We start from the raw sequence: 18,341 nt of genomic DNA, 5'->3' as shown, positions 1-18,341 counted from the left end.
AGGACACTAGTGATATTGGATTAGGGCCCACTTACATGACCTATTGCACTTTAATTACTTCTTTAAAGTCAAACACAGTACTGGGTGTTAAAACTTCAACATATGCTCAGGCCATAACAAAGTGATTGATAATTTTTTTAGGTTTTATTTAGAAAATAAAAGAAAACAGAGGAAAATAACATATTTGACTATTCTTAATAAAGAAAATGAAAGAATTTGAGACAAAGCCCAAAGGAAAGCTGCAGAGTTTAAAAGTTGAATTAAATGTGCTCTTTCCTGTTTTTCTGTATGCTTATAATAGTCATAATAAATTTAAAAATGTTAACAAAAATATAAATTAATAAAAATAAGTATAAAGAGAAGAATTAACTGTACCAATCAAGATTTCATATCCAAATAAGTGAACATTTTTAGTAGTATCACTGATTTTGATGTGGTATTTTTAAGATTTAAATTTCACTCTCTCTCATCGATGTTTCTAGCTTTCTATCTCTCTCCCTTTCTCTCTGTACAAAATCAATAAAATATATTTTTAAAAAATTTCTCTTTCATCTGTACTCTTGAACAACATATTAAAATGACAAGAAAATTGATTATTAAGCTAAAATATAGGTATATTATTACTGGGAAAGTATTCACATTTCAAAAAGTAAAACCTGTGGTAAGTGGGAATTTATGAAGCCAAGATTAAACAAATAGGTCTTTAAAATAGGGAGTCTTCCTAATGACCGGTTGTATGGCTTTGTATCATATCCGACTAAGCAACTACCACCCATGTCCTGATAAAGAATCATTTAGTTTAGCCTAAACCGGTTTAGCTCAGCGGTAAAACGTCGGCCTGCGGACTGAAAGGTCCCAGGTTCGATTCTGGTCAGGGGCATGTACATTGGTTGTGGGCACATCCCCGGTAGGAGTTGTGCAAGAGGCAGCTGGTTGATGTTTCTCTCTCATCGGCATTTCTAGCTCTCTATCCCTCTTCCTTCCTCTGTGTGGAAAATAAATAAAATATGTTTTAAAAATCATTTAGTTCATACATAAGATCATGCAACTTCAGGCAGCTGAAGCAATCTATGAATAATGAATATATGAGTTATTTTTTTATGTGGGTCCCCAAAAAGTATTAAAAATACTTTCTGGTAAAATTTCTGAAATCCTATAATACATAAAATAAAATGAGAGAAAAATAGCAGGAGCAGAAGGAACATGAGGAATAGAGGAGGTAGAGGAGAGGGAAAAAGAAGAAATAAAAATTTAAACAAAAAGTATTTTGTTGTCGTAACATCCAAACCCGTAGAAAATTTTTATGCTTTTACTGAAGGTAAACTGATGGCATATGCCAGGGAGCAAGATCTCAGATTCTCTGGAGAATAGCAGTTTTGCAGCTTATTTTATACATTTGAATAAAAGGATAAGACATAGAAAAGGTACATGAAATCCACTGGTGGTAGATTAAGGGAATGGGAGGAAGCATATAACAGGACTGGATAAAAGGCAAAATGGAAAAACACTTTTACCTTGGTGGGTACAGGATAGTTAATTAAGATTTGCAGCACATAGAGATAGTATGCAGGGAACAAGATAACAGTGAGGGGTTCTGTGGTCCTATACTCTGGTGGCCTTGAGTCTGATGCCTGTGGTGTGACTTTGACGGGTAGGAAAAGAAAAGTACTGTGACATTTCAAAGCTTTGCTGTCCTAGATGCTTAAGAACCATGGACAGAGCTCACTTAAGGTTAAGAGTGCCCTTTGCTTAGGAGGCTATCGGCCCTAGGATGACTACCTGCCATGACCTGCTCAGTTAGAAACTTGATCAGACCATCCTGTGTGGTTACTTTTGGTCACTGAGCTTGTCAGGCCTGCCTTGTGGTCCCATGAGCTTGTTAGGCGTATGTCCCCTTTTCACTCACAATTTGTGGAGTGTAAATGTGAGTTTTACTGCTTAGCCTTGTAATTAGTATAATTTTGTTTTTCAAGGAGCTTAAATCATTAGAAAAAAAATCTAATATTTTAAATTTGTGATTGTAATTAAGTACTTAAGGTTTTTGAGTGTTTTTAGTTTATAAAGCACATTAAAACAAGATACCAAATCCATGGATTTACCAGCACTGCTCATATTGCTGTGGCGTCTCAAATTGGTTGAACTTTTGGAAAGCAAAATAGTAGCCAGGTTTCAAGAGATCCCCAGTCCCTGATGAAAGGGGAAAAAAGAAACAAAATATCAGCACAGGTACTGGTGGGATAAGATGGGAAGGGGAAGGAATTATAGGTTCAGAGAAGAAAGAAGGAGTTAGCAAAAAAACCTGGCGAATAAGGATTGTGATTAAAGCAAAGGAGCCTAAAATTGGTCTCAGAAATCTCAAGGTCAGGGATTATATGCAATGATATGAGTCCCAAGGAAGAATGGAAGTGGAAAAGAGATGAACAGAAATATAAGTGCAGGACCAGCAGAGATGAAGAGCAGCTGTCATAGGAGATAATTAGAGTGAGGAAGAAAGGGGTTTCTGAAATGGTGTTTTGAGGTGGGGAGTTTTGCTTTTGTTTTTCTTTCTAATGGCACCATCAAGAATTGGGGATAATGGGATAAATCTGTGATACTCTATAATCGTTATGTAACTATAGATATGTAATCAAAATGATTTCTCCCACAAATTCAGGATGGGGAGATTGTTGTTTTCCAACACCTTACTAAGAACACACCTCTCTCTTCCCCTGAGTTGTCTAAGAATATTTATTTAGGCCTATGGACTCCCAAACACATTCCAAAACACAGAGTCTGTTTCATTCACTGTCACGTGGTGTGGTTGCCTTGGCTTATGGTGCTAGAATGATCATCTTGTTCAAGTAGAATGTATAGGTCAGCAAGGTTTTCTGAGGGCAGAGGATCCCCACTTGTTTAGAGCTAAGCACAACCCCAAATAAGCAGCGCATGTTTAATACCCTCTCTAGGTTTGTAGTCAGCTAATTTCAGCACTTGAAACACAGTCTTTCTTCTTTCCCTCTCCAGGAATCCGATTTAGAGATGGGGTAGCTTTCCTTTTCAATCCTTAAAACACATAGGGTCTGTTCATCTCTGTCTATATATGTTATTTTTGTATTTTAAAACTCTTAACTAATGTAGTTTTCCCACAGTGATTTCAGAGAGCCTTATAATCATCCTTCTGGAATTCCAAAATGACCCCTGCACCTTCCATTGGAGAAGAAAATTTGCAAAGTAATTATGCCAGTGCTAAAGTAGAACGACATGGGTAAGTGTAGGTTGATGACCATATGAAATTAACAGCAAACATTGATTTCCATTGCTTTAGTTGTATCCAGAAAGAACTGTATGATGTATAGACAAATAGAATAGTATAAGTAAATTCATGCAAGCATTTACTTTCTTTTGCATCTCCTCTAGTCACAAGAATAGTTAATGAGCAAGGAAGGAAGAAGGATACAAATTGAGCGTGTACTATAGATTAGTCGTCATGCTGGACTCTTCCATATATATGTATATATGTTAGGGAAATAGTGTAAACAAAAATCTGGAGATACCTTTCTAAAGTAATTTTGAGAATATATTCAGGTAACAATATGCAAAATGGGACATGGAGTCAGTCTTCAGTATGAACCAAGCATATGTTCAAAATGGAGGGGGTAGGGCCAGGTTTACAAAGGAACTGTTGATCAAAGAAATGGGTTGCTAGGGGAAATAAGACCATACATTTACATAATTTGTTTTCTGATTGGTGGGGGCAACTGAACTTTCAATGATTGGGTGACTTTGATCAAGCTGGCGGGGTTGGGGTTGTGAGGTGAGAACAATGGATAATATATAATTAAGCACTTATCAAGTCCTAGTTTCAGCCAGGCCTGTAGAATAAATAGGCTGTCTTTGATCACACAATTGTAGCACAGAGAGTATTTTTAACAAACAATACAATCAGCACAGAAGGTTCTGCAGACAGTTTCGGAGCCCAAAAGAACAAAGTTATGCTCTGCAAGCAACTTCAGAGTTCAAGCTGCAAAAATCCAAATTTTGGTCTGCAATTTATGATACTAGTATTAAAGCTCTCACAAGTCCTCAACAGGTATTACTGGCACCATGCTACAGAGGAGAAAATGGAGTCTCAGAGATTTTAAGAAATTTATTCCAGATTGTGCAGCTAGAAAGTATCCTGAAATATCTGTGTGCATCCTGAAGTAGAGGTTTTCATTTGCTACTATAAGGTAAGGCAGAAAAAAAAAAAGTTTTCCTGATTCCTTTAAGGTCCCTGGCTAGGCTTAAAAATTAAACTGACAAAGGCAGATTAACAGGAGAAAAGCATACAAATTTTATTGAAGTTTTACATGGACGTGGGAGACTTCACAAGAGAATGAAGATCCAAAGAAGTGTCTAGAACAGGAACCTTTTATACCTTCTGGACAATAAGTTTGTAAAGAATTGACAAGTCAGCCCCTGCCAATTGGGCTCAGTGGATAGAGCATCGGCCTGCAGACCAAAGGGACCGGGGTTTGACTCTGGTGAAGGGCACGTACCTTGGTTGCAGGCTCCTCCCTGCTGGGGACCTGGCCAGGGCTTGTGCAGGAGGCAACCAATTGATTTGTTTCTCTCTCATCGATGTTTCTGTCTTTCTCTCTCCCACTCTCTCTAAAATCAATGGAAAAATAGCCTCGCAGGACTACTTAAAAGAATAATAATTAAAAAAATTGACAAGTTTAAGGTGTAGGAACTAGGGATAGTAAATAATGAAAAAGTAACTGGAAAGGGAAGGGTTAGTTTAACAAGGTTTGCTTATACAGCTAAACTTTATTTCAAAGCCTAGGCCTTTAACCATCCATGTTTTAACCGCTAAGCCTATTAACTTAAATGTTACCCTGAAGGTAAGTTCTAAGGTGGACAGACTTAGATTGTTTGGAATGATAAACATGCATAAATTAACCATGTTGACGTCAGAAAGGATAGGAAATTATTCTAAGTAGGGATGGGGAATGTCTGGGCTCTGAGTCACATAAGGCCCTCTGAAATCATTTGGTCTGCCCTGCCATGACATTAGGCGTGAGTTAATGAAATGTTTGACAAAATATAGCAGGTTAATTTTGACCGGAATCGAACCTGGGACCTTTCAGTCAGCAGGCCAACGCTCTATCCACTGAGCCAAACCGAAACCGGCAGGAGGTTAATTTTTTTTAAAAAATATATTTTATTGATTTTTCACAGAGGGAAAGAGAGAGGGATAGAGAGTTAGAAACGTCGATGAGAGAGAATCATCGACCAGCTGCCTCTTGCCCACAACCAAGGTACATGCCCTTGACCGGAATCAAACCTCGGACCTTTCAGTCCGCAGGCCAACGCTCTATCCACTGAGCCAAACCGGTGCCGGCAGGAGGTTAATTTTTAAGTTGGTAATTTTGTATGGCCTGCGAGTGATGTTATAAATATCTAAGTGGTCCTTGGCAGAAAAAACGTTCCCCACCTCTGATTCTAAAGGAATGAAAATTGATTGTAGTAGGCCCATCTAAGCAAGAATATTTATAAATAGCCGAATTAGCCCGTGTTTACTTGTGATACCTACATTAACTCAAAAGGAAACTTGGTTTAAAAAGTTCACCCTAAAACAATTAAGGTAGCATTATTGGCTCATTAAGAGATAAGTTGGTGAAGGAGGGGTTTGTGTTATTTTAGTACCTTTTAAGGTAGAAGAGGAGGGCTTCTGCCTTTAACTCACTAGCCAATCAGGTACCGAGGCCCCTTCTTAAAGCAACTTCCTGTCTCTCCACTTTCTCTCTCTCCTGGAGGTGAAAGACTGGTAAGTGTGCTCTTAATTTTGTTCCCTAATTGGGTTGAATAGCTCTTCCATTTGGGCCACGTTTCCTGGTGGCAGGCCTCTATTTCAAGACAGAATTGGAGTGTGTGTGTGTGAGGCATAAGGTGATTCAGTTGGGCTGGAGGAGATGGGAAGCAGTGAAATGCTCTGCCTGGCTTGTTTCCACGTGGGCTTCTGTAGTACTGGGTCTGTCTGCCTTCCCAAGACTGGTGACCTACAACAATAGACTTGGCTTTCTGCACACAGTGCACGTGTTCCTGGAACACATCTGAGTTCATTTTACTTGAAGAAAAAGGTGTTGCTATTAGCCTAGTGCTGGTTTGAATGTTATCTCCCTGGCTGAGAGGGTAGATCTTAGCAGTTCAGACCAGTACATTTTAATTCCTCCGTGTCTGCAGGGCCTAGGTACTTACTGGGTTTGTGGGAGCTGCAGTGGATGTTGTCTTTGTCCAGAGCCTTCAGTGTTTTTAGTGAGACTAAGCAACAGACTTTGAAGTCCGATGATTTTAGTGAGCTCCAAAAGAGGTCCCGATTTTAATGTCCTCACTGTGGGGAGGGTGCCCTAAAAAGCTTAGGATGTACTAAAAAAAGATCAGGGACCTAGCTTGATGTAAGCCTAAATCAAATTTATGCCACATTTTACCATTCCAGTGACCTTTGTGAGTCAGTGAGGATCAGCTTATATTTTATTTTAATTTTAATTATTTTAGAGAGGAAAGGAGGGAAACCACAGTTGCTCTTTGTTGCACTCATTGGTTGATTCTTGTATGTGCCCTGACAGGGATCAAACTCACAATCTTGACATATCCAGCTGACACTACTCAGTCCGAGGTTCAGCTTTTGAGGATCAAAATATATAAAGGCCAGGCATTAATTGGTGTGTAATAATGTTAGGTAATTTAAAAGTAAGTGATACATTTTTTTTATTATATTTTTCTCATAAAATGTTTTGCCTAGAGTAGGGGTGTTGAACTCAATCAGAGAAGGGGCCAAAATCTAAAATCCAGCCTAAATCGCGGGCCGAATGGTTTACTGAACAGTCATAAACTGTCATTGTGATGGAAACGCAGCGGAGTGCAGTGATGACAGCGCAGTTCGGGCCACATTGCAAGGCCTGGCGGGATGGATTTGGCCCGAGGGCCTTGTGTTTGACACATGTGGCCTAGTGTCTTTGAATATAATTTCATCCGATTCCCATTTTTCTCTTTAATATACATTAGTTTGAATAAAATGTATGTGTTTGTTATCCTTACAGGCAAAAGGTATAAGAAAGACACCTGTATGGAATTTTAATAATTCTCAAGCATTGTTAAATTAATGTTATTTTTTTATTTTTTATTTTTTTAATATATTTTATTGAGTTTTTACAGAGAGGATGAGAGGGATAGAAAGCTAGAAACATCAATGAGAGAGACACATCGATCAGCTGCCTCTTGCACACCTCCCACTGGGGATGTGCCCGCAACCAAGGCACATGCCCTTGACCGGAATCGAACCTGGGATCTTTTGGTCCACAGTCCGACACTCTATCTACTGAGCCAAACCGGTTTCGGCAAAATTAATGTTATTTTTTGAATAGGTAATACATTCACATCTTTTAAAATTCAAAAGAATCGAAGTACATATAATGCAGTCCTAAGCCAGTTTGTTCCCCTCCACAATATTAGCAGTTTCTTGTGTATTCTTCCTGAGATATTTGATGCAGATATAAGCAGATGTATGTTCTTTCCCTTCCCTCTTCTATGTGCATACAACCACCATGTACCTTACTTTTCCAACTTAAGATTTCCAAATGACTAAATATAGAGTGACTGCATTCTTTATAATGGTTACATAGTAATCAAATGTATTTGCATAACCATCATTTATTTAATCTTTTATCATTGAACATTTAAGTAGCTTACAATGTTGTTTCCTCCAAGTTGAATAGCCTTATCATAACTCAGTTGTCACATCAGACATTTCAGTTGGGTTTTGCTATATACTTGTTTATAAGGATTCTATGTGTGCTTTCTGTTAGTTATATTTATTTTGTGCACATAGTGATGGCTAGAAACCACCATCATAAATATCTTGATTGAGCAATAAAGAATTTTCTATTAAAAGCAACACCATGCTGATGGTTTGAATGTGAGTACATTTTTAAAGTCTTGAGAGAAGGCTAAGATCATGTCTTGTGAAACATCTAGTTTTCCAGTTAGGCTTTGCTGATTGGGAGAAAAATTAGTTTCTTTCCAATGGAAGTATGCTTTTGTTCAGTAATTTTATATAGACTGTATTGGAATCTTCACTGTTAAGTAGGGAATGAGGAAAAGGAAGAAGTAAATTTTTTTTCTTAAAATATGTCAAATCTTGGATTTGGAAGGGACCTTATGAGCATATCAGTGACTTTCTTGGCTTCAAGATTGTTATGAAAAGTGAAATTTTTAGGCAGAATAACTGCATTTATATTCATTAAGATGGTTGAGTTTGGACAGTTAATAGAAACAACATATTAAACATTAAAATTTTTGCCTCACTTACTCTTCACAACAATTATAAGAGGAAGGTGGTATTTGTCCTCATTGTACAGAAAGGGAATCTGAGGCCTGGCCAGTGTGGCTCAGTTGAGTGTCGACTTACTAGTATAAACCAGGAGTCATGGTTGATTCTTGATCAGAGCACATGTCCTGTTTGTGGGGTCTATCTCCAGTAGGAGATATGCAGGAAGTAGCCAATTGATGATTCTCATCATTGATGTTTATCTCTCCCTCTCCTCTGAAATCAATAAAAATATATTTAAAAAAGGGGGGGGGGGCAATTCTGAGGCTTAGGGAAATTGCATAATTTGCCCAAGATCTCAGAAAATATGTAGGGGACCCAAGATTCAAATTCAGTTCTGTCCAACTTACATCCATTATCTCAACCACTAAGTTAAGTTGCCTATCATTTAGTCTCTAACCTTGCTTGCATTACTTGTAAAATGGAGTTGACATAGTACTTGCAAAAAAAGTAATATCTGAAAAGTGCTTTTTATATATTCAAGATGGGCAAAGGATGAAATAAAATATCAAGTTAACAGAGTGGAAGGTCTTTACTTCCACTTGCATCCTGATCTCAAATTATTCCTTTTTGCTGTTTTGACCCAAAGCCCTCCATCTTATATTTTCATTTATTTCACCAGCACTGGGACTGGGTGAAATGGTGGTCACTTGGGATAAACTGCATAGTTAGTGATGTTTCTGACCTCACCACTTTTATTTCATACTAGAGGCCCAGGGCATGAAATCGTGCATGGGGGGAAGATGGGCACTTGGGAGGAGGATCCCTCAGTCCTGCCTGCACCCTCTTCAATCTGGGACTTCTCAAGGGATGTTCAACTGCCAGGTTAGGTCACAATCTGGGACCATTGGCTCCTAACTGCTCACCTGCCTGTCTGCCTGCCTGATCGCCTCTAACTGCTGCGCACGTCTCCCCCTGCCTCCCGCAGGCCTGGTTGCCCCACGCAGCCTGCTGCTCGGTCGTTTGGTCATCCCTCGCCAATCCTCCTGCTGGCCTGGTCACCCCATGCAAAACCCAGATTGGTCTTACCACATAGCTGGCCTGGTCACCCCAGCCTGTTTAGTTGTCCGTTTGGTTGCAGTGGTCGCTTAGGCTTTTAAATATATAGATATGCTCCGAGTGCATACCTCCTGCACTGAGAGGTTATAACAATCACTGTTCCTGGCTAAATTAGCTGACAGTGTGAGGGGAACAAAAGTCTGTCCAGCTAGCATGGCTCAGTGGTTCAGCACCGAACTATGAACCAGGAGGTCATGGTTTGATTGCTGGTGGGGGCACATGCCGGGCTTATGGGTTCAATCCCCAGAATGACATGCAGGAGGCAGCCAATTGATGATTCTCATCATTGATGTTTATGTCTCTCCCTCACCCTTCCTCTCTGAAATCAATAAAACAAAACACTTGGGAGTCTGTCCTGAGAGTAGTGCCCTATAGAGCTAGCTCTAAAGGAGAACTATGCCAAGCAACCAATTTATTTTCCTTTGCTTCAGGTTAAAAATGGGACCCACTGGAGAAGACAGACCTGGGTCTTCAGCACCCTGTGTGCTAGCCCAGGAATGCTATTTGAAGCCTGTTACATCTGCTGCAGACCCCCTAAACACGGGGACTTGGATTTGGACATTCTCAGCAGGAATGGTTATAGGCTGACAGGACCATAAAGGTAGGTACTTCAACTCTCAGTGTTCTCTGTCACATGTATATGTGTCTTTTCTATGAAAAAAAGATAGGGGGGCCCTGGCTGGTGTGGCTCAGTTGGTTGAGCATCATCCTGTGCACCAAAAGGTTTCTAGTTGGATTCTCAGTCAGGGCACATGCCCAGGTTTTCTAACTCATCCTGAGTCAGGGTGAGAGGCAGTCAATCAATGTTATTTGCCCTTTCTCTCTCTCTCTCTCGCTCTCTCTCTCTCTCTCTCTCTCTCTCTCTCTCTCTCTCTCATCAATAATACAAAAACAAAATTTAAGAAAACAACCCCTCAAAAGGTAGGAGGTTCTGTGAGTTACTGTAGTATTCCAAATTGCTAGTAGGCACTGAGTAAAATTGAGTGGCAATATAATTACAAAGAAGCATTAGTTGATTATTAACAATTTTTAGTTTTTATCAGGCCTCATAAAGTGTCTGTTTACATATAAAATGAACCCTCTGGCCATGAGCTCCAGTACTTTGAAGCACTTCTTACAGGGGACAAAACGAGTGGGTCATAGATTGTTTATGGGGTATTTACAAAATATTTACTTTATGCTAGGTAAATACTTGGTAAATGTGAAGTGGCTTTCATGTGGAAGAATGACACTTGCTGAAGCATGACTGGAATTTGGGAAAGGAATCACATTTACTAGGATTTATGTGCTAGGTTTTGTGCTATGTGGTAAGACCAATCTGGGTTTTGTGAAATGAGACAAATACAGAAGTTGTACCTTTAAATCTATAATTATTCTCCTGTAAGATCTATTTGGATCATGGAGTTTTGAGGTAGACATTAAAACTATAGAAACCTCTGACTTTGTCTTCCTTTCTGTCTACATTTCCTTGGCTAATCTCAAATGTGGCTGTTCTGAAAACATTTTACATAATTATAAAGTCTTTATAGGACAACAAAGAAACAAAACAACACTTTGATTATGTGTCATTACATTCTAAAGCAAACCATCATCTGTAGCTTTGCTTATTTCATGTTGAAGTGAAAATAGCGAGTTTTGACAGAACTGGATTTAAATCCTAGCTCTTAATAGCTGGGTGGTGTTAGGAAATTTATTAAATTTCTCTGAGCCTAAAATTTTCTTATAAATATGGGGTTGTTGTAAAGTTTGGATAAAATTGTTTTTATGGTTTTATTAACTTATTTTAGTCATGCCTATCCTTCAAGGCATTACTGTTAAGAACTTTTTGTGATAGAAATGTTCTATATTTGTAATGTCCAATATGGTAGCCATTAGACATATGTGGATATTAAACAATTAAAAAGTGACTAAAAACAATGAAGAATTTTGTCTTTTTTAAAATTTATTTTCTTCTTTTTTAAAATATATTTTATTTTATTGATTTTGTACAGAGAAGAAGGGAGAGAGATAGAGAGATAGAGAGTTAGAAACATCGATGAGAGAGAGAGTCATCTATCAGCTGCCTCTTACACACCCCCTACTGGGGATGTGCCCGCAACCAAGGTACATGCCCTTGACCGGAATCAAACCTGGGACCTTGCAGTCCCCAAGCCGAAGGTCTATCCATTGAGCCAAACCAGTTTCGGCAGAATTTTGTCTTTTAACTTAATTTTAATTTGTATGGCTGTGTGGAATAACATACTGGATGGTGCAGTTTTTAAAAATTGAGATTTAAGTGACATTAGCTTCAGGTGTACAACATGATTTGATATTTGTATGTATTGCAAAGTAAAATGGTCATCTGGTTAGGATCCATCACTACACCCAGTTATAATTTTTTTCTTGTGATGGAGAACTACTCTCAGCAACTCTCAAATATATAATACAGTATAATTTTAAGTGCAATTTTAAGGCTCATTCAAGACCTACCCTTTTCTTTATGAAGTGTTCCTTGCCCAGTAATTCTTAACATTACTTATTGTCTCTACCACTTATTTGGTACTTACCATAGACATTAATTTCCATGAATCTTATTTCTCCAATTAGATTGTCTTTGAGGTTATGAAGTTTTAAATCTTTAGATTGCTGTATAAAAAAGAACATGGTAAAAATATACTTGAAATATTTTTAGTTAATAAGTTTTAAATAAAGTAAATGTAAGAGAAAAAATATTCTAGTTAGTAATGATGTGAAGAATAGTGAATAGTCTGAAAGTCGCTTGCAGCCATGAACTTACTGTCTAGTATGCTTCACCTGAAAATTCAGATTACACTCAAGCTCTGGAAGAGGAAATGGGTTTCTTATATTGCCATCTTGTGGCCAACTTGGGCTCCAAGTGATGGGAATTCAATTTTGCTTTGTCAAGGGAAAGTTTATTGTGATAAAAAGTTTCCCAATAGTAAAGGCTAAATATAATCTATATTGGCTCAAATGAAAGTGAAACATGATTTGGAAAGCTATTTTGGGTTATCTTCTCATTTACCTGAATCTTAGCTTTCCTTCCCTTAAAAAATTTTTTAAAAGGGAGTTTCGTAAATTTAATGACTAGTTATATATGTTCTGCAGTCACACACACACAGAGTGGAGAAGCTGGCAGTAACCAGGTCATTTTTATGGCATCTTCCTGCATTTGTTCCCATGACTGCCAAGCTCTCAGCCAGCACACGGCTCTTGTTTTGCATACCTGTTCTCTTATTGAGAGACTGCTGACTATTATAAACTTTCAGGGGATGGTTAAACTTATTATATGGTTTTACCCAAACTTTTAAATTTATACAAAAAGCAGAGCTGGTATAGAAGTTTGCCCTAATCTGATACTGAGTTTGAGCATTTGATGATATCCTGCAAATAGATGGGCCAATTTATAATAGTGAATGGAGATTTAAGTAAAAGAATGGGCAGTTTTCCTGGATGTAATTTTCCTTGATGCTATGTGGGTGTGATTTGGTGTGGAGTAGGCTGGTATACATTCAAATCTTGTAATTGTAACCTTTGTGTATTTTTTAATTTTCCAGAGATGATGCCTGATAGTTGATAGATCCTGTAGTTCAACCTTATCCTAGATACAAGCTGGATTGATCTGACATCAGAGGTAGGTGTGAAAGAAAAATCTTCATTTTTACCTCATTTGGTTTTCTAATCACCCAGCAAGTTTTGGGGCTCAGTGTTCTTAGTGGCTGAAAGTTGGTAGTTGAAAAAGCCTTAGTTCTACCCTCAACAGGGTTTCCTGGTTTAGGGACAAGGAGCTGGTTTTCGTTTGCCCTTCACCAGTCATTTACAGTTTGCCATGATGAAATGCATGTTAAGTCCGTGTTTCAGCTGATATCCTGATTAAACACATGCTCTGAGCAGACTAAAGCTAGGGCAAACACCTGGAATTGAATTCTGATTCTTGGAATACTTACTGGGATTTATCTCATGATCCCAAGTGATTCCTAAATCTTTATTAATTTGAAACTACAATATTTCATTGTGATATGATCTTTTGACAAAAAAAAAATCTCTCTGAGATAGACAGAAACAAGGCTAAGAATTTTTCATTAGTTAGCTGGATGTCATCCCCTGCACTGAAAGGCTGTCAGTTTGATTCTAGTCAGGCCACAAGCCCAGGTTTCTGGCTCGATTCCATGTATGGGGTGTGCAGGAGCAGCCAATCAATGTTTTCCTTTCACCTTGATGTTTCTCTCTCTTCCTCTTCTTCCCTCTCTCTGTAAAATATCAATTTAAAAAAATCTTAAAGGAATTTTTAATCTAAAAATTCAAACAGTAGAGAAAAAGCACTGGTAACTGATATAATTCCATCAACCACTTAGTAGTTTTTAACTAATCACTATTTTACTAGTCTGTAAGATTAAGAGAATCCATGTGTTGGTTAAATCAATTTTGTCAAATCATATAATTCAAGATTATACAGTCATTTAAAAGTTATGGCACAGGATTACCTTTCTTGAAATGGAAGGGTATTTATAAAACATTAAGTTAAAAACGAGTTATAGCCCTAACTGGTTTGGCTCAGTGGATAGAGTGTTGGCCTGCAGACTGAAGGGTCCCAGGTTTGATTCCCGTCAAGGGCATGTACCTTGGTTGCAAGCACATCCCTAGTGGGAGGTGTGCAGGAGGCAGCTGATCCCCAGTATGGGGTGTGCAGAAGGCAGCTGATCAATGTTTCTAACTCTAACTCTATCCCTCTCCCTTCCTCTCTGTGAAAAATCAATAAAATATATTTAAAAAAATAAAAATAAAACAAGTTACAGAGCAATACATATAATCCTTTTCCGTTTAAAACATTTGTATGTACTTACTGAGAAATCACCTGAAAGGATATACTCAAATACTAGGGATTATTGTCTCTAGAATTGGGTTCTATGGGTGATCTTATTAACCTGTATTTTTTGACTTTATTATATTATTGTGCTATATAATTTTAAAAGTTACTTTTAAACAACCTATATAAGACAGGCTTCTATTTATTGTATTTATTTTTTTAACCTGTGCCTGCATGTTTCAGCAAGGAAAGAGGGGTTCACATAAGGGCGAAAAATAGGAACTACAAATAATTTAAACTAATATCAGCTCTTACAGTACTGTTTTAGCTTTTGGCCATGTCTTTTTCAGAAACGAAATTTCAGGAGACCAAAACTAGATCTGAGTTTCTTTATAGAAACTTCTTTTCCAGCCTTGAAACTCTTGGATGCTACAAATCCTGGAAAAAATATAGATGACAACAACATTTTTCTTTTATGGTAAGGATTATGCTGAAATTGAGAAGCTTTGACATACATAAGAATCTTTGAAAATTCAGCATTGTGATAAGGCTAGTTCTGATAAGGTGCTATAAGTTTAAATTTTTTATAAAAAAGTCAATTAAAGATGTTGAGAAGTAGCATATTATAGTAGTTATATATGGATTCTGGAGTCAGATTAGCTTCAGACCCTTCTATCACTTAACCAGCTATGTAACCTTGGCAAGTTTCTCAATATCTCAGTGTCTGTCTTTATATTTTAGAAGAAGATAATCTAGTATCTGACTCCAAGGAATAGTACTTGACTTTGAAGATTAAATTAGATAATAGGTGTGGGGTTTAGAACATTGTTAAGCATATGGTAAATGCTCAGTTGATGCTGGATATTTTATCAGTGCCCATGTGTACATTTATCTTAGACTTTGCATTACCTGAAAATTTCTTATCAATATATATATATGAAACCCTAATATGCAAATATTAGTAGACTGAATGGTTGAACAACCAGTTGCCTTCACATGTGCTGACCATAAGCAGGTGCAAGTGAGAGCGGGTGCAAGTGGGAGCAGCAGGGGCAGGAGTGGGGCTGCTAGGAAAAGGGACTGGGCGGGAGTGCAAAAGATGGGCCAAGACCCACTCATGTGCCCATTGCAGCCTCATGGCACACAGTTCATTTCAAGGTGCATGAATTCATGCACTGGGTCCCTAGTATCTGCATAATAAGTTGTTGGAGATTCTTTGTTCACTGCTTATCTATATCTTCTAATTAGCCTATCTCTCATTATCTTTTACCCTAAAGCCTAATTTTATTCTAGAATTGGAGACAAAATCTATGTATTTCTATATAATTGGTCCAGTAACATTTTCTTTTTTAAATATATTTTATTGAAAAAAATATATATTTTATTGATTTTTTTACAGAAAGGAAGGGAGAGAGATAGAGAGCTAGAAACATCGATGAGAGAGAAACATTGACCAGCTGCCTCTTGTACACCCCCTACTGGGGATGTGCCCACAACTAAGGTACATGCCCTTGACCGGAATCGAACCGGGACCTTTCAGTCTGCAGACCGACGCTCTACCACTGAGCCAAACTGGCTTCGGCAACATTTTCTTTAGTTAATTGTTTTGCCACTAATTTATTTTATCAAGTTCCTCATTTTACCTATCTAGCTGGACTAATTGATATTTAATGGTTTGTTGAGTTCTTGGCTGACTATAAAAATTTAGAGGTAGTGATTCCTATAAGAATCACTTGATGTTTTTAATAAATACTTCTTATAATAGACCATTTATTAAAATATTTGTTGAATTAGTTGGATAGCCCTAACTGGTTTGGCTCAGTGGATAGAGCGTTGGCTTGCAGACTGAAGGGTCCCAGGTTTGATTCCAGTCAAGGGCATTAACCTTGGTTGCAAGCACATCCCTAGTGGGAGGTGTGCAGGAGGCAGCTGATTGATGTTTCTCTCCCATCAATGTTTCTGACTATTTCTCTCTCTTCCTCTCTGTAACAAAATCAATAAAATATATTTTATAAATTGGAGATAAATTGATGGCTGTTCCTCTCACTGCTTGCAGCCTTAAGTAGTGGGATTTTAGTCCATCATATATCTAAGCTGACTTGTCTTCACTCAGAGCACCATGGGATGGGTTGGCTGTCCATTAGTGCCTTCTGATTTTTGCGGAGTCAAACAATTACAAACCAGGTGGTAATGTTGGATTAAAAAAATTTACCTGTGATTAAAAAAACAAACATAAATTAATTTTAAAACATGAGGATATAATCTATAGAGAAATCTTTAATTGTAATAGTATTTTAATTATACTTATCTGGGGCTCTAGTGTAAAGCTGAAATATAAGAGCTCTAGTAAATTGCTGAAATATTCTATTCTTAAGTCATGCATTTTTAAATGTTCAGTTTTCTACTGATTGTTCACATATTCAAGGAAATAATAAAAAAATTGTTTTTTCTTTTGCAGTATGAAGGTATAGATGGAAGCTGACTTCTCACCAAAAGTGGTTTATAGAATCAACTTAAAAACATGAGGCAGCAAACAAAAGAAAGAGTAAAATATTTCTTCATTATCCTTAGGTTCTTTGCTAGATTGCAAACTCCATGAAAGCAGGATAACTTCCCTATCCTTAATACCCGGCCTAGAATAAATACTCAAAAAATTTTTTTAAGTGAGTCAATTTCCATTAATTTTATTATTTTTTAATCCCTGGAAAATGGCAACTATTTTAATGGGATTTCAGCAAGATATTTATTTATTTATTTATTTATTTTTAATAAGTTTTTATTGTTCATATTATTACAAATGTTCCTTTCCCCCCCCCCCCCCACCATTGCTCTCCTCCACCAGGTTCCCACCCCACCCTCTGCCCTTTCCCCTCTCCCCATTGTCCTCATCCATAGGTGCACAGTTTATGTTCAGTCTCTTCCCACGCCCCCCTCTCCCCTTTTCCCCAAGAATCGTCAGTTCACTCCCCTTCCATACCTCTGATTCTATTATATTCAATAGTTAATATTGTTCATCAGATTTTTTTAATTTCCTTGGTTTTTAGATTCACTTGTTGATAGTTACGTATTTGTTGTTCATAATTTTTATCTTTGTTTACTTTCTCTTCTAAAAGAACCCCCTTCAGCAATTCATATAATTCTGGTTTGGCGGTGATGAACTCCTTTAGCTTTTTTTTATTAGTGAAGCTCTTTATCTGGCCTTCAATTCTGAGTGATAGCTTTGCCGGGTAGATTATTTTTGGCTGTAGGTTCTTGCTGTTCATCACCTTGAATATTTCTTGCCATTCCCTTCTGGCCTGCATGGTTTCTGTTGAGAAGTCAGCTGACAATCGTATAGGTGCTCCTTTATAGATTACTACCTTCTTTGCTCTTGCTTCTTTTAATATTCTCTCTTTGTCTTTTGCTCTTGGAATTTTAATAATGATGTGTCTCGGTGTGGTCCTCTTTGGATTCCTTTTGTTTGGAGTTCTGTGCGCTTCCTGGACTTGTAAGTGTAATTCTTTCACCAGGTGGGGGAAGTTTTCTGTCACTATTTCTTTCAGTATGTTTTCGATATCTTGCTCTCTCTCATCTTCTGGGACCCCAATAATTCTGATGTTGGTTCTCTTGAAGTTGTCCCAGAGGTTTCTTACATTATCTTCAATTTTCTGGATTCTCTTGCCTTCTAGCTTCTGTGGAGGAGTGTCTTCTGGCTCTTTATGTTCCAAATCTTTGACTTGATTCTTGTGATCTTCCCTTCTGTTTTTAGGACTCTGTAAAATATTTTTTATTTCAGACAATGTATTCTTTATTTCTTGTTGATCCCTTATCATTTCTCGATGACTCCTTATTAATTCTAGTTGATCTCTTTTCATATCCTCATAGGCCTTATCCATCTTTTCTAGGAAATTCTTGAAAAACCTTATAAGCGTAGATTTGAACTCTATATCCAGACGCTTTTTGTCCTCCATTTCTTTCGTTTGTGATCTATTTTGTCGTCGCATTTCGCAGTTACAGATGGGGCGGGGTTTCAGGGTGGAGCCTGCAGCTTTGGCTTCTGTCAGCCCCGCCCTATACAGGTCCGTCAGTGCTCGCTGCCGGCGCCTCTGAGAGAAAGGTGCCCTCGATTTTCACCTGCTGCCAGTCTATGCT

At 37.8% G+C, this 18,341-nt stretch overlaps 1 long non-coding RNA gene and 2 other non-coding genes across 5 annotated transcripts; all 3 read left to right on the top strand.

Annotated features, from left to right (window-relative positions):
* Positions 1–1,775: 1,775 nt before the first annotated feature.
* On the top strand, positions 1,776–16,725 carry LOC118724223. Of its 3 annotated transcripts, none has more exons than XR_004989525.2 (5): positions 1,776–1,924; positions 9,838–10,011; positions 12,961–13,037; positions 14,561–14,688; positions 16,669–16,725. It is a non-coding gene; the product is annotated as an uncharacterized LOC118724223 (long non-coding RNA). The 3 variants fall into 3 exon arrangements; XR_004989520.2 differs by lacking the exon at positions 1,776–1,924 and adding an exon at positions 5,453–5,788; XR_004989521.2 differs by lacking the exon at positions 1,776–1,924 and adding an exon at positions 5,454–5,788 and having other exon boundaries at positions 9,838–10,007.
* LOC118710807 lies at positions 13,225–13,300 on the top strand. Its single transcript, XR_004985537.1, has one exon. It is a non-coding gene; the product is annotated as a small nucleolar RNA SNORD126 (small nucleolar RNA).
* Positions 16,239–16,385, top strand: LOC118710758. The gene has a single exon (XR_004985517.1). It is a non-coding gene; the product is annotated as a small nucleolar RNA SNORA79 (small nucleolar RNA).
* Positions 16,726–18,341: the final 1,616 nt, after the last annotated feature.

Source organism: Pipistrellus kuhlii, unplaced genomic scaffold (assembly GCF_014108245.1).
Source record: "Pipistrellus kuhlii isolate mPipKuh1 unplaced genomic scaffold, mPipKuh1.p scaffold_m20_p_1, whole genome shotgun sequence".
Lineage (NCBI taxonomy): Eukaryota > Metazoa > Chordata > Mammalia > Chiroptera > Vespertilionidae > Pipistrellus > Pipistrellus kuhlii.
The sequence above is the reverse complement of the archived record's forward strand: the minus strand, read 5'-3'. Positions and strand labels throughout refer to the sequence as shown.